This window comes from Lepisosteus oculatus, chromosome 3 (assembly GCF_040954835.1).
Source record: "Lepisosteus oculatus isolate fLepOcu1 chromosome 3, fLepOcu1.hap2, whole genome shotgun sequence".
In the NCBI taxonomy this organism is placed as follows: Eukaryota; Metazoa; Chordata; class Actinopteri; order Semionotiformes; family Lepisosteidae; genus Lepisosteus; species Lepisosteus oculatus.
The window spans coordinates 57476743-57490143 of record NC_090698.1 but is presented as its reverse complement, the minus strand read 5'-3'; the positions used below and the strand labels follow the sequence as shown (position 1 = coordinate 57490143).

Below are 13401 nucleotides of genomic sequence, written 5' to 3'. Positions count from 1 at the left end.
TTTATGGGCAGTACAGCCAACCAGACTTTTGCATCTTAATATATGAAGACAGAAGTGAATTGCCTTCAGTGATTTGATTTACACAGTGGATCGGCAAGACCTGAAAACACCCAGAATGAAATATACATCTTCATGTTTTATTCATGGCAGTAGAAAGTTAATTTTCTAATTGAGTGAGTAAGGCTTTTTGTCCCATTTGTTTTATATGGTAAGAAGTAGAACTATGGTGAAAAAGTGTAAAGTGAACAAAGATGTTTACGTATTCGTTAATGTTTTAATTCTGCAAAATGGTGTTTACCATGCCGTTCTTGAGAGATGTGTCAGGGATATTTTTATCTGAAAAGTGAGAGTTATTTGTCCTAAATGATATATTCTTTATAGCCATATTTGGTTGTATTCAAGTACTATACTGAGCTGTACATTGCATGTGTGCGAGAAAGAATTAAAAATATTTTCACAACAGGGATACAGAGGCTTACTATAGCCACTGGATTTTATTGTGGAGTCTACTTTTATTACAGACATTAATCATGTTTTAAAAATAAAACTGTTCGTCATGAGCTTTCCACTTTGCACCCACATGTCCCGATTCATAGAATGTTCCTTTTAAGAATAGTTTCTAATCAATTTTGATTTCACCTCTTAGATACATGATTTTCAGGACAATAACAATAAAGCAGATTAAAAAAAACTCTCCATTTCAATCTATAATATAATTAGTGTCGATACACTTCTTCTAGTATACTGTAGCAAATCTGGCTCAGGTCAGATTATAGTATTGATCACAGCAAGAGCTTCTGGCAATAATTTTCTCTGCCAACTACTGTACGTGATGTTTTTCATACCGTATTTTTTCTGTGTCTGTGTTGCACTGAATTATGGACATGCTCTTTCATAACAGATTTGTCTGTGTCTGTGTTAACACACCCCAAAGTGTTAAGTTATAAACTATTTCTACCACCTTCCTGGGGTAACTGTAAAGGATATTTTGAAAAAGCTCTACCAGAAAAGGTGTTAAAAAAAGTACATTGAATAGAAGCGAATAAAAGAAAGGGGAAAAAAACAGCTTTGCTGTCTCACACTTTATCTTGTTAGTAACTGCTCTAAAGTCCTGAAGAAGGGTTGAGTGCCCTTTCTGTTAATGACTCCGTAACAAGTGGCCAGTTGGGTGAGTATTGTAATTAATTGGATCAGTAATGTGTCCTCTCCACAGATCCCTTGGGCACTTTGGTTCTGTAGGAACCTGTTAAATTCCAGGTGTTCGTACACTTAGGTATTCCTCTGTAATCTTCCTTTATGTGCTTCAAATGCTTCCTCCCTCCATAAAATGGCATTCTCGTAAACAGGGCTGTGATTTCCAAATCAAGAGAAGCCGGTTCTGCGTAGCTTCATATTCAAATAGTTTTAAAGTTTACAGATAATAACCTCAATAATTATCTGATTGTAGGGTGCCAGCAGTTCTCCCCTCCTGGGCAGCTGGAGGATTAAGTTCACTTTAATGTACAATGAAAGGTTTTTGCAGGAAAGAATGGGGTTTTAGTGCCACAGGTTTTGGGGATATTAGTCATAGGTTTGTGGTAATGTGCTCCATTTTTCTATAATTTTCATCAAAAGGCATTTTAATGAGAATGTGTTTGTGTATGGTAATGACACTGATACGAATGCCCATTTGAGTACATCAAAACAAGTGTGGTATGTAATAGATGGCTCTTCCCTGACTTTTTTAGTAGAACCTTCTGGAGTGCAGGACGTAATGTATTTTTACAGAAGAGTGATGTCAAAGATGGTTCAGTGGTTGTATAACAGATGCCTTACGGAGCGCTTCCGAGATCCTGCAAGGTTTTGTGGTGGCTGTGGAAAAGGCTGCAGAAATTCAAAGGAAGAAACTTTGGATTGGCCTTAGTTGTTTCTGTACATTCATATAGAAATACGAAAGCAGCTTTTACATCAATGCAGCAATGTAATCCTAAACTGTAGTGCTGCCATCCCCTGGAAGTCAGTGGAGACAAACTCTGCGTTCATTTCTTGTCTAGACAGAGCTCCTGCCTTGGACACAGAACTGGAATTAAGAATCCCTATGACTGAGTCATACACAGCCTGTACAAATCCACACAAAATATAACTAATGCAAGAGGCTTGCACATACTGAAAAGTAATATTCTTATTTTTTTCTTATACCTAGAGTGCTGTTTTATGGTAGGAAAGATTGACAGCCTGATGCAGCAGTTGAACCCACACAGTTACAGACGTTCAGATTATTTCATTGGGAACAGTTTGTGCCTTTCAGTCTTTCTTTTTTTCTTGTGGACCTCCAGAGTGTTTGAAATTTTGATTTAGAAAAATATGTTTTGTGAATTACACAGGACTTCACTATATCTAGAGCATATTGTAAAATATTTCCATTTTTGCCTGATTTCATTTCTGTACCCCAAAAGATATGTGCTGTGTTCCAGATTTTATGGAAGAAATGGTTCCAGGTTAATGTGCCTCTCAACAGGAAAGCAGCTTTCTGATAAAGGATGGATAAAGGAAGCAGTCAGGCTCAGTAAAAAGTCTTCTCGATACTGTGCATCGGGTTATTGAAAACCCAGAAGCTCTGTGCCAAACCATATGCTCATCACAGTGGTTTACAGTTGTTAAAAATTCAATAAACAAAGTTAAAAAAGGTTAAAAGTTTTTTTTTTTAGCTCATTGTCCCTTGCCGGTGAAAAATTTAAGGAAAATTAATTCCTTGCTTTGGTAATATGCTCAAAACCTTTACTCAAAATTGAATTAAAAACAACATGAGAAAACTTCAATCAGAATCAGTTGTTCATTCCGTTGGATTAATAATTTCTGTATATTTTACATGATTCTGCCACAAAATCAAGCTTAGTTTTGGAAGATCCCATCCATCTCTACTTTCGCTGGGTGACTTAATTATCTATTTAAAGTTCTTATAAATCTTTGTGAAAATGGTTTCGTTGTATTAGTGTGTAAGTGATTTTTATTCTTTCCAGTCATAACCTCACATTCGGTTGCTGAATATAATTGTAATTAACTGCTGAGGTCAATTTTATCTTTTCTCTTTTAAACGTCAGCCAGTCTCTTGGCCTAGAGACTTGAACTGTCAGTAAACTAACACCTTCATTTAGTCTGAATCTCACCAACATTTAATCGTAGTAGATTTGCCGTTGTTGTATCAAGACAGTTGTTGATATAAACCTGCAAATGACACTTGATTATGTAATTTCCTCCACTCAGTGATGTTGTAAACATCACCATAACAACTTTGCTATCACTGTTGCGTGGTGTAAATCTGTGATGTACTTGGGATGTCAATGTTTTAAAAGTGATTTAAGATTCTTGGGCAAGTGGCTTTCATTGGACTGGAACTGGAATTTCGGATTTTGAATATATTCATTAATCGGTGAAAAACCGTGCTCAAAATGCAAAGTACACAGTGGCAAACGGGAGTATCATAAAGGAAAATGAATGACTTGTTGTTGTTACTGCGGTGGAAGAGGGGTGATGCAGTTGATTCTAGACGGTTTAGTGTGGTTGTGCATTGGTGTTGAATTGATATGCATCATATCTGTGAATAAGGGAGTGGGTGGATGGTGAGAGTCTGTTACCTGATGCTTCTACCAGATTGGAATGGAATTGGATTGACATTGATGGATGTTCTGTGAGTGCTGGAAAGTTCATTGCAGCTCTCCATCTACAGGGCAGAGTTCAATTGTGGCAAAAAGATGCTGGGCTTCAGATTTGAAAGTGCTCAGTAACGGCAGCTGTGAGGAAGTGGTGCGATTGTAATTACAACCTGCTCCTATTGCCTATGTTCTACCTTTTCCATAAAGTAATGAGTATATGGACATCTGTCAATCTGTGTCTGTTGCCATCCATATATGTATTTAGAATTGTTTGTGCATGATTCTTCATTTTGTTTTTCTCACGAATACTGAAATGTTAGTTTCAAACTGGTTCCTTTGGCCCTGAAGTGGTCTTTGTGTTTCTTTAGTGTATCCAGAGATGTTAAAAATTCCAACTATGGTGAGACTATGCCCTGTGCTTTGTCTGAAAAGAAGAGCGCACAGCTGTTCAGAGAAATAAAGCACAGCTGGACAGTGAAATCAGTGATCATCTGATGTACACCTAAAGCTACATGGAAAATCAATGCTTGTATTTCATAATAGAAAGAAGCAATAAAGTACACAAACACCACCCTACTGGAGTGGAATGCATTCCTTAAATTCCTTTAAAATAAATAAAGAATGTTTCTCAAGCCATTAACTCTTATTTGTTGTCTCAATTGAAAATAAAACATTGTTTGAAGGATCAGAGATCTACAGGGTTTAGTCCAGTAAATTATCAGTTTCTGTAATTTTGGGAGAAACTGCCAGGATGTCGGGGTAGCACCCCTATTCTTTTTGAGAAACGCCCTGGGATTTTTAATGACCATGGAAAGTCAGGACCTCGGTTTTATGTCTCATCTGAATGGCGCCTTTTTACAGTATAGTATACCGTCACTATACTGAGGCATTAGGACCCACACAGACTGCAGGGTGAGCGCCCCCTGCTGGCCCCACTAACACCTCTTACAGCAGCAACCTTAGTTTTTCCCAGGAGGCTCCCATCCAGGTGCTGACCAGGCTCACACCTGCTGAGCTTCAGTGGGCTGTCAGTTGTGAGTTGCAGGGTGAGATACTGTAGCTATGGCTAATGAAAACAATGCTTCACCACTACGATGTTAAGTCAATAAGGAAAATGAATTGGCAAACAAATATGATTAAAAGATGTAAAAATATTTCAGTTAACAAATTCTAAAAAATCCACAAGCCCTTCAGCACTTCATCTCCTCCCTCATTCACCACTCACCACTCTTTCTCCTTCTCATTCACACTACTGTCATACTCTAACATTTTTCTGTCTTGTTCCTGGGACACAAATCTATGACTTGCATTCAGGTCTATTCCCCCTGATGTTTCTCCAAGTTGCCTCCTATTTCCCTATATTTCCTTTCTTCTTACTATTTCCCTGTGTTTCTAACAGCCCTGCATGATACTGCTACAGTATACTGCTCTTAAATAAACCCAAACTAGATCCCTCATCTCTTCATCACCCTCTCCCAATAGATAGCGGGCTTGTTTACACTGCCAGCCATCTACATGTATTGTCTTCTTACAATACATGCTGCTTGAACCTCTCAGATCTGGCTTTCACTTCGCATAGTCAAGACAAGCCGCTCTTCTGTCTGCTACTCAGCTTGTGCTGCCTCCCTCTCCTCTGTCTTCTTGATTTCTCTGCCCCCCTTTGTGGATAACTCTGTTCTTCTGACAACATTGTCTGAGCTAGAAATTTCTGGCAATCTTTTGGCAAGGCTTGTTCTCTGCTTTGTACTATCTTACTGGTGTTCCCCAGGGCTCTGTTCTGGGTCCTCTTCCTTTCTATATCAATACCTGTTCCTTAGGTATTTTCATGTCTTCTCATGGCTTTCTTTATCATTTTTCTTTGCTGATGATGCTCAAATCTTTATCTCTTTTTCTGTATATGATACTCATGTCTCCACCTTTTTCTCTGCCTGCCTGAAAACCATCCTTTAACTCTCAAAATCTGCCATTCTTCATACCCCCCCTTCCTTCTCCTCTGTGAGCCTCTCCATGTATTTTCCTCTTGAATCTACAGTATCACCACCCTGTGTCTTCCTCCCTTTCTAAGGTCCTCATTGTCATCTCTACTGCACACATCTTAACGGGTAACACTGGCTATTGCAATTTTTTCTTGAATGCTAGCCTTTTCAAGACTTTTTACCCTCCAGGTGTTGCCCCCATCTTTTCTCTTCCTTACTTTTGTCCTACTGCTTTATTACTACTTTACTCCATTGCTAATGTAAGTTGTATCTTATTTTACTACTTCCCGTCTGTCAAGAAACACTTTAGCTCCTTAGCACGTTGCAACATGTTAGCACTTAATTAATGCAGCGCTTAGTGTTTTCTGTGGGTTTATTGTGGTTTTATGCTACTGTTCTATGGACCCTTTGCATCTGGTCCAGATGTGATTGTACGTCACTTTGAATAAATGTCTCTGCCAAGTAAAAAACTGTAAATGTGCCAGTGCCTCCACTAGCTCCATATTGCCGTGTACTGTAAAACAGATTCAAAACTAGTTCTTAGATTAATGCTGACTGAGCCACTCTGCTCCTGCCTATCTTCAGTCTCTTATCCCTCTCTACGCCACCCCCTCACCCTCTGCAATCTTCCTCTTCTGCCTGACATCCTCTTCATTCTCCACCCTCACCCCTCAATGGAGGAACGAACAACCCACAGAAATCAGACCCACTCAGAACTCAAGTCCTTACCCGTCTTTCGATACCTGCTGTAATCTCTCATCTCTCTAGGCCACCAGTAAACCATACACTTGCGAACTGTAGTTATTCACTGTAAACATTGAATGCACAGTGTCCTTTTTTAGTCCTCACTATTTATTTTTTTTGAGTGACACTTGTAGTGTTTTTCCAGTTTGTGGTAGCCTGTTATTATGTTTCTATCTTTTTGAACTGACACAATGGTTCCTTGTACTCTCACTTCATCTAAATGTTCTACATTTTAAGTCTATTTACTATTGCCTTCTGCGGGACCTGGATAGCAGCTGCTGGGAACTTGATGTGCTGTGTATGCTGTGAACGGTTATTAAACTACTTAAAGCTTTAAGCGTTCTTTTTATGTAGCCTGACCTTTTGATTGAACATGGCGGGTTTGCGTGACTTTGAGGCAGTCTGTTAAGTTTAGCAGTTGGATTCGGGTTGCAGTCGCCATTTGTCTGCGACGTTCGTGGCTTCCTTTCTGGATCTTTTATTGGGTACAGCTCAGGGTGACCTTCTTACTGCAGCCGGAGCCTCTGCAGTTTCTAGCCTAGATTTGGTTTCGGACTGGTCTGTATTGTACTATAGCTTGCTGTTGCTGCTTTGGGTGTACATTGTTGATGGGTTTTCCTGGGCTCTGACCATGTGCCGTTGCCCCTGCAGTGGGTGTTTGTTGGATGGAGGTCTCCTTATTATTGAAGATTTTATTTTGTGGCTCCCTGAACAAGTGACCCTCTTTAGAAGCCTGCTGAGCTTTGAAAAATGGCAGTGTACTACTTTCTCACAAATTGTATATTTAAAATCAGTAAACTTCCTGCCATTAAGATGTGAGGTACATGAGGCATCTGCAGTCACTATAGAAAACTGTGTAGATGAGGGTATTTGGATAAGGGCTCCACAGGAGGACGTTTGTAAATATTAACATTTTTTTATTCTCATGGGTGTAAATTCTTTTTTTTTTCGTGTTTGTTTTAATTGGAAGGTTTATTAAAAAATAAAAGCTTTCAGAAACGTCTTTTTTGTTTGAGCATTTTTCAAACCGGTTTGCCATTTTCTGTACTGTATATAGATACGTTACTGATTATGAGTTTGTTAACTAAAATCTAGAAGAGATGAACATCTTGTTGAAACAAGGCTGGTTTGGTATGTGATAAATTACACTGTGTTCTGCGACTTTTTGATTTATGAAAGACTTACTTCACAATTAATCAAGCACCATCTCATGTGTTTCCTCCCTATATAGTTAGTGGCCAAGGGACAGAACTAGGCGGTGTAAATTACATTACTTTGTTTAAGGACCAACTGGCTGTTGGTGTCTTTAGGTCATAAATAACAATGTTCTTTGGAATAAAGTACAGAGAGATTAACAATTTGTCTTAGTACTACTGTTGAACGTTTACCAATAAGACAGTTGTCTTAAGTAAATGCTAGAATGTATACCTTGCCGACATGTTCTTTTATTTAACTACCTAAAATGTTGTCACACAGAGTTGTTAACATCAATCCACCCATTTTGTAGACTGCTTTATCCAGTACGGTGCTGCTGGAGGAGCCACAGCCTATCCCAGCAACTATCGGGCATAAGGCAGGATACACCCTGGGCAGGACACCAGTCCATCACAGGGCACACACAGACACAAACACACATAGTGTACACTCACCCCGGGCACAGTTTTCCCAGAAGCCAATTAACCCACCAGTATGTCTTTGAAATCAAAGTTTTAAATAATTAGGGTTTAAAATATGCTCTAACATTGTTTCAGCATTTTTTTGTGATAGTTTAAGAACAGGTCTTAAGGACAAGGACATCAGGGTGTGGTAGTCGTACAGTAGCTCTGGGCATAGTATTCAGGGCACAACTGCCACAGATAGGTGTTCTATCCTAAATGAACATTTATATAGGCCTAGACCCAGGGATGTTGTTGGAGGGTGTTCTGTGTAGGAAAATGTGATCTAAGCCATCTAGCTCACTGATCATATAATACAAACCTGCAAAATATCCTATGTTATACCATTAACAAAAGATCCATTCTACATCCAGAGGAGGTGTTGTTGGAGACACAGATGCCCAAATGTAATGCTGTTATAGTTTAAATATTGAAGCATGTTTCTAAAGTTATGTACTTCACAAATTACAAATATTATAATATTTTGTAACAACATACTTATGTGATAAGAGTTTCCTTACATGTTATGTACATACTGTAGAAAATATAATGTTTCATTGTGGCATAAAGTTATAGGTATAAAAACTGTGTAGATTTATTTATACTGTAAGTTCTGTTTTCTCAAATAAGCCGTGAAACATAACTTTACTTTACTAAAGAGCTAATTTCTTTAGTGATCTTAAGACTGATCTTGTGATCTTTTTGCCTGGCTTTTGGTAATTATACCGCATGCCAAAAATTCAATGATTATAATAAGCTTAGAAAATGTCATGTTCCAGTCAAATTTAAAATCCATTCTTTTGAATCAATGCCATGGACAAATTTGCAGCATTTGAGAGGCTGGTGGCAATAATCCAGGAAAATTAACTCAGAACCCAGCAGATATGATGTACATGTTACATGTTACGATGTAGAAAGGGAGAGGTTTGCAGATTATGTACAGTAGTTGCACTAAAAGTTGCTGTTAACTCATTATTTCTAACTGTAATCATCCTCAAGAGACATTTGCCAAAACTGAGCTGAAAAGAAGAATGAATTTCTGATGGTAATTACATACTTTATCACCCTAGATGAAAGCTAATGAGAACAACCAGTAAGAGCTGTACGTGGCTTTTAAAACTGTGACTGCAAACAGAGGGAATCACAAATACAAAATGCAAGGAGGTTCAAAGGACTCAAGCAAATTTTCTCCCCTGAGCCAGAAGTAAAATCAGATTTTTAGGAGATACACTAGAAGTAGTGGCTGAGGTTACACAGAGTTAACAAAATCTAATTGATGTTCATGTCTGTCCTTATGTGATCCCAACATTTGGTACTTTGTAATCCCATCATCTTATTTGTGCAACTGATATCGTTATGCAGATTCTTGAAGCTCCTTGGGGAAGCTATAGCATAATAATGTATTAGATGCCATGATCTTAATCACCATTTTTTATTTTTGTGTATGTTACTTTCCAGTTAAAAGAAAGACCCTTTGTTCTTTGTCTGGGCTAAAAACATTAAAATACCAGAATGCTAGTGTTCCCTAAACAGTGACCGATCACATTTATCTTATTTCCATTGTATGCACCCATTAGTGGTACCATGCAGGCAGATTTGATTATTACAAATACCTTTTAATGTTTTCGCAAAGATGTCCTAAATGACTTATTTGGAGTTGTCTTTTATTAAGCACAATTTAATTACATGAACTTATTCTATCACCAATAATTACATTTTAGAATCGTGACTTATCAGTGCATTATGTAGTCCACTTTAATTTTAATAGTCGCACTTTTTTTCTGAAATATAATATAATGTAGACTCTCCTATACAGTATGTACTGTGTGAGACCCACAGCCTGAAACATGGCTTTGACAAGCACATACAGTATGTATTAAACTGGCATTCCATGAGTGGCACATCAAGTGAACGTTGAGCTCCATGATCTTGGGTTTGAGCCTGGACAACTAAGAAACTTGGGAGTGCTGAAAGTTTCAGAGGAAGAGACTGTTTGAAGCAGGTAAACAGCTTACCTACTTATAGAGAGGAACTGAAGAAGTCTAGTGAAAAGCTCCAAGTGGAGTTTGGGCTCTTGTTTATGCTTAAGAGTTTTTAATATTTGCCTCAGAATGTAAAGAGTATTGACTCTTTACTTTACAGCTGTTTTGTATGTTCCTGTTTCTGACACTCTGCGCCAGGGTGTGTCACATTTATATATATTAAATCTATGATATGGAATTTAACAATTTAAACTTTTAAGAGCCCATTGGGTTCTGAACCTCACCTCTTCACTGGCTTCGGGTCTAATGTGTTTCCAGTAGCAGTGGATAAAGTGGATTCAGTCTCTTTGACTCTGTGATTGAGACATTTCCAAAGGTTTCAGATTGTCTCCGAGGACATTAGAATAAAGCACAGATGCAGAGTATTCTTACCCACCAGCTTTGAATACTGGCAGTATTGAATTTTTTCAAGGTTTCAGTATTCATACTGAGCATCAAAAGAATCACTCTGTGTATGTATGTCTTTTAGAAATAATGTATATGGATTTTGGCCAGTGATGAAATGTTTTTGACATTGATGGTCTTTCATGACTGAGATACACTCAAGTGATTTTAATGCATAAGCATTAAATCACCACATCAGTTGGTTGTGTCCTGGTGAAGAGGTAATGTCTTGAATGTCAAGCCAGGTTAAAACTTAGAAAGAAAAACATAGGAAAAGTTCGGTCAACAATTTCTAAGCCTTTTAAGATGTTACAGCGAAACATGGTCTTTCGATCTTAGTCTCTCTCTATCTTGGAGCTGGGAAGTCACGACACCTTGAGAAGATCTATGGGGAGATTCCAAGTGCGTTGGTCTTGGCAGGAGTGTCTAGTTATTACAGACCACCACCTGTTGTGAATAATGGCAAGCTGAGCACATAGTGCTATTTTGATCATGCTCTAGGGCCTCACTTGCTGTCCTTCCTGAGGGGTCATCCTAATGTGACAATATTCCTGCAGGACAACACACTTTCGTGTACGTCTTGTGTAACAACATTTGGTCGGATGGTGGTTAGCACTGTTGCCTCACAACTCCAGGTTCCCAGTTTGATTCTGGACTGGAGTATTGTGGTGAATTGTCATGTTCTCGTGTTTTTGTTGGTGTTCTTTGGGTGCACTGGTTTTGTTCCATCTCCCCAAACACATGCAGAAAGATATGCAGGTTAGGTTTGATTGGCTGATTTAAATTCCTAGCCAGAGGTTTCAGGAGGGTTTTACTCTTTTACAAGCAGTACTGGCTGTGTGACTATTGAAATGTAGGACCAGTAGAGCTTGATGGCACAATCAGATTCCTTTCATTCAAGGCCTTTCTAGTGTTCTGATGTGTTTGGTGTTGTGTTGGTATTGAGCTGTGTTGTGACTTGCCAGACTTGGGCCTCCTTGAACATCGATAGGTAGAGCTGGGATTGTGCATGACACCTAGTGTTTAGAGACCAGAGAACAGGCTTGCCCGGGCACTGCGAGGGGAATAAGACAAGTCAGAATCTGCAACTAGTGGCAAAGTATGCATCTCAGAATACAGTTTGTACAGTATGTCTTTAAGGAAAAGTCACAGCACTGGCCTGTGACTTTTACCCTAGAGCACACTGATCAATGCGGTCAGCAACAAAAAGTTAAGGAGCACAAAGATGATCATTTTTCATGTCTGTTCAATAAAACGTCAGTGCACTTGCTACAAAATAGGATGGCCACTTTCCTGACAATACGTTCGTGAATCTGTTTTAGTTATAAGTGATAAGTTTATTTTGATGCTCTGAATGTAAACTTTGTATGTAATATTGTAGATTATTTGTGTTTGTTCCACATTAAAGCCAGATAGTTTATTTGCCTTTTGTAATACTTTCCCCGATCTTTTAGTTATGTACTGTATTTTCACATGCAGAACAAATAAAAACTAACTTTAATATAATTTTCTACTGTATATATACTGTATATTTTGTAATTTGTACTCAAGACCTGAAAAAATGTACAAGCTACAGGAGACCTTTTTCCCTCTACAGTGATCACCACGTTTCCTTGCTGCAAAAACTGATCATGATCATGGAGGTGAATTTGACCCTTTCTTTAATAATCACAGAGCATCATAATTTACAGCATGTCTGAACAACATCCTAATGACCAGAGAGCTCTGCACTTGAAATTTGACACCTAAAATGTTTAAGGACTCTTGTATGAATGTAGACAATATTTTAGTCAGGGGTTAATAAGAAGGAAACCAGTGGCCCAGTGTGTTGGCGGGACACCAGAAAACTCCCTGCACCTTCGTCTTTTTCACACTGTGCTGAAGTTTATATGGTAGGCCTAATCTACTGGTGAAACTGTTCAGGGTTAGTAACACTCAGTCTTTGAGAGTCCCCCCTGTCATATTAAATTGCTGCTACAGTAAATACATTACTCAGGTGCTTTTGCCTAGCCCTACTGCTGTGTGGTATTCTGCTGCAGTACAGGCGCTGGGTTTTGTCTCAGGAGGTGTATGCACTCAGAATTGCTTGACGGGGACACTATACTGTAAAAAGGCACTGTCCTTCCGATGAGACGTAAAACCGAGGTCCTGACTCTCTGTGGTCATTAAAAAAAATCTCAGGACATTTCTCTAAATGAATAGTGGTGTTGCCTTGGCATCCTGGCCAGATTTCCCATTGGCCTTTACCAATCATGGCCTCCTTATAATCCCCATCTTTTAATTGGCTTCATTACTCTGCCCTCCTCCCCTCTGATAGCTGGTGTGTGATGAGCGTTCTGGCGCACTATGGCTGCCGTCGCATCATCCAGGTGGGGCTGCACATTGGTGGTGGTGGAGGGGAGTCCCCATTACCTGTAAAGCGCTTTGAGTGGAGTGTCCAGAAAGGCTATTTAAGTGTAAGGAAGTATTATCAATAATAGTAACTCAGCTGCTTGTTTACTGAGTAGCGTTTTCATTGCCGAATCTGTGACGGAGAGATAGACTCGTAGTCATGCGCCCATCCATTCATTGTCGATTAAGCAGTTAGAAGACCTTCTCGCCTTCACTTCTTGGTGGCAATTTAAACTTAGAGTACGGATTATTTAGCTAGGCATCGTTAGTCTTCTGTCTTTGTCCCTACTGCAGTATTTGAGTTAGGGTTTATAAGTGCCTTTTCGTATTGTTTTCTGAGTTGCAACTGAAATTAAACATCAAAAATCAAAATAGCCCTATTTTGTTTTCTTATAACACTTTAGAAACTTTCCATTATATTAGTAAATATGCCAAAGTCACTTTAATAATAATAATAATAATAATAATAAACTTTATTTTATATAGCGCCTTTAAAGGTGGCTTCTCAAAGCGCTTTACAGGATGACAATAACAATAAATAAGAAGACTACAACAATAAATAAGAAAATTTCACAAG

At 38.7% G+C, this 13401-nt stretch overlaps 1 protein-coding gene across 4 annotated transcripts in view; it reads left to right on the top strand.

The window, feature by feature from the left end:
* Window positions 1–13401, top strand: part of aopep (aminopeptidase O (putative)) — a 107243-nt gene that overhangs the window by 46379 nt on the left and 47463 nt on the right. The window lies entirely within an intron of this gene.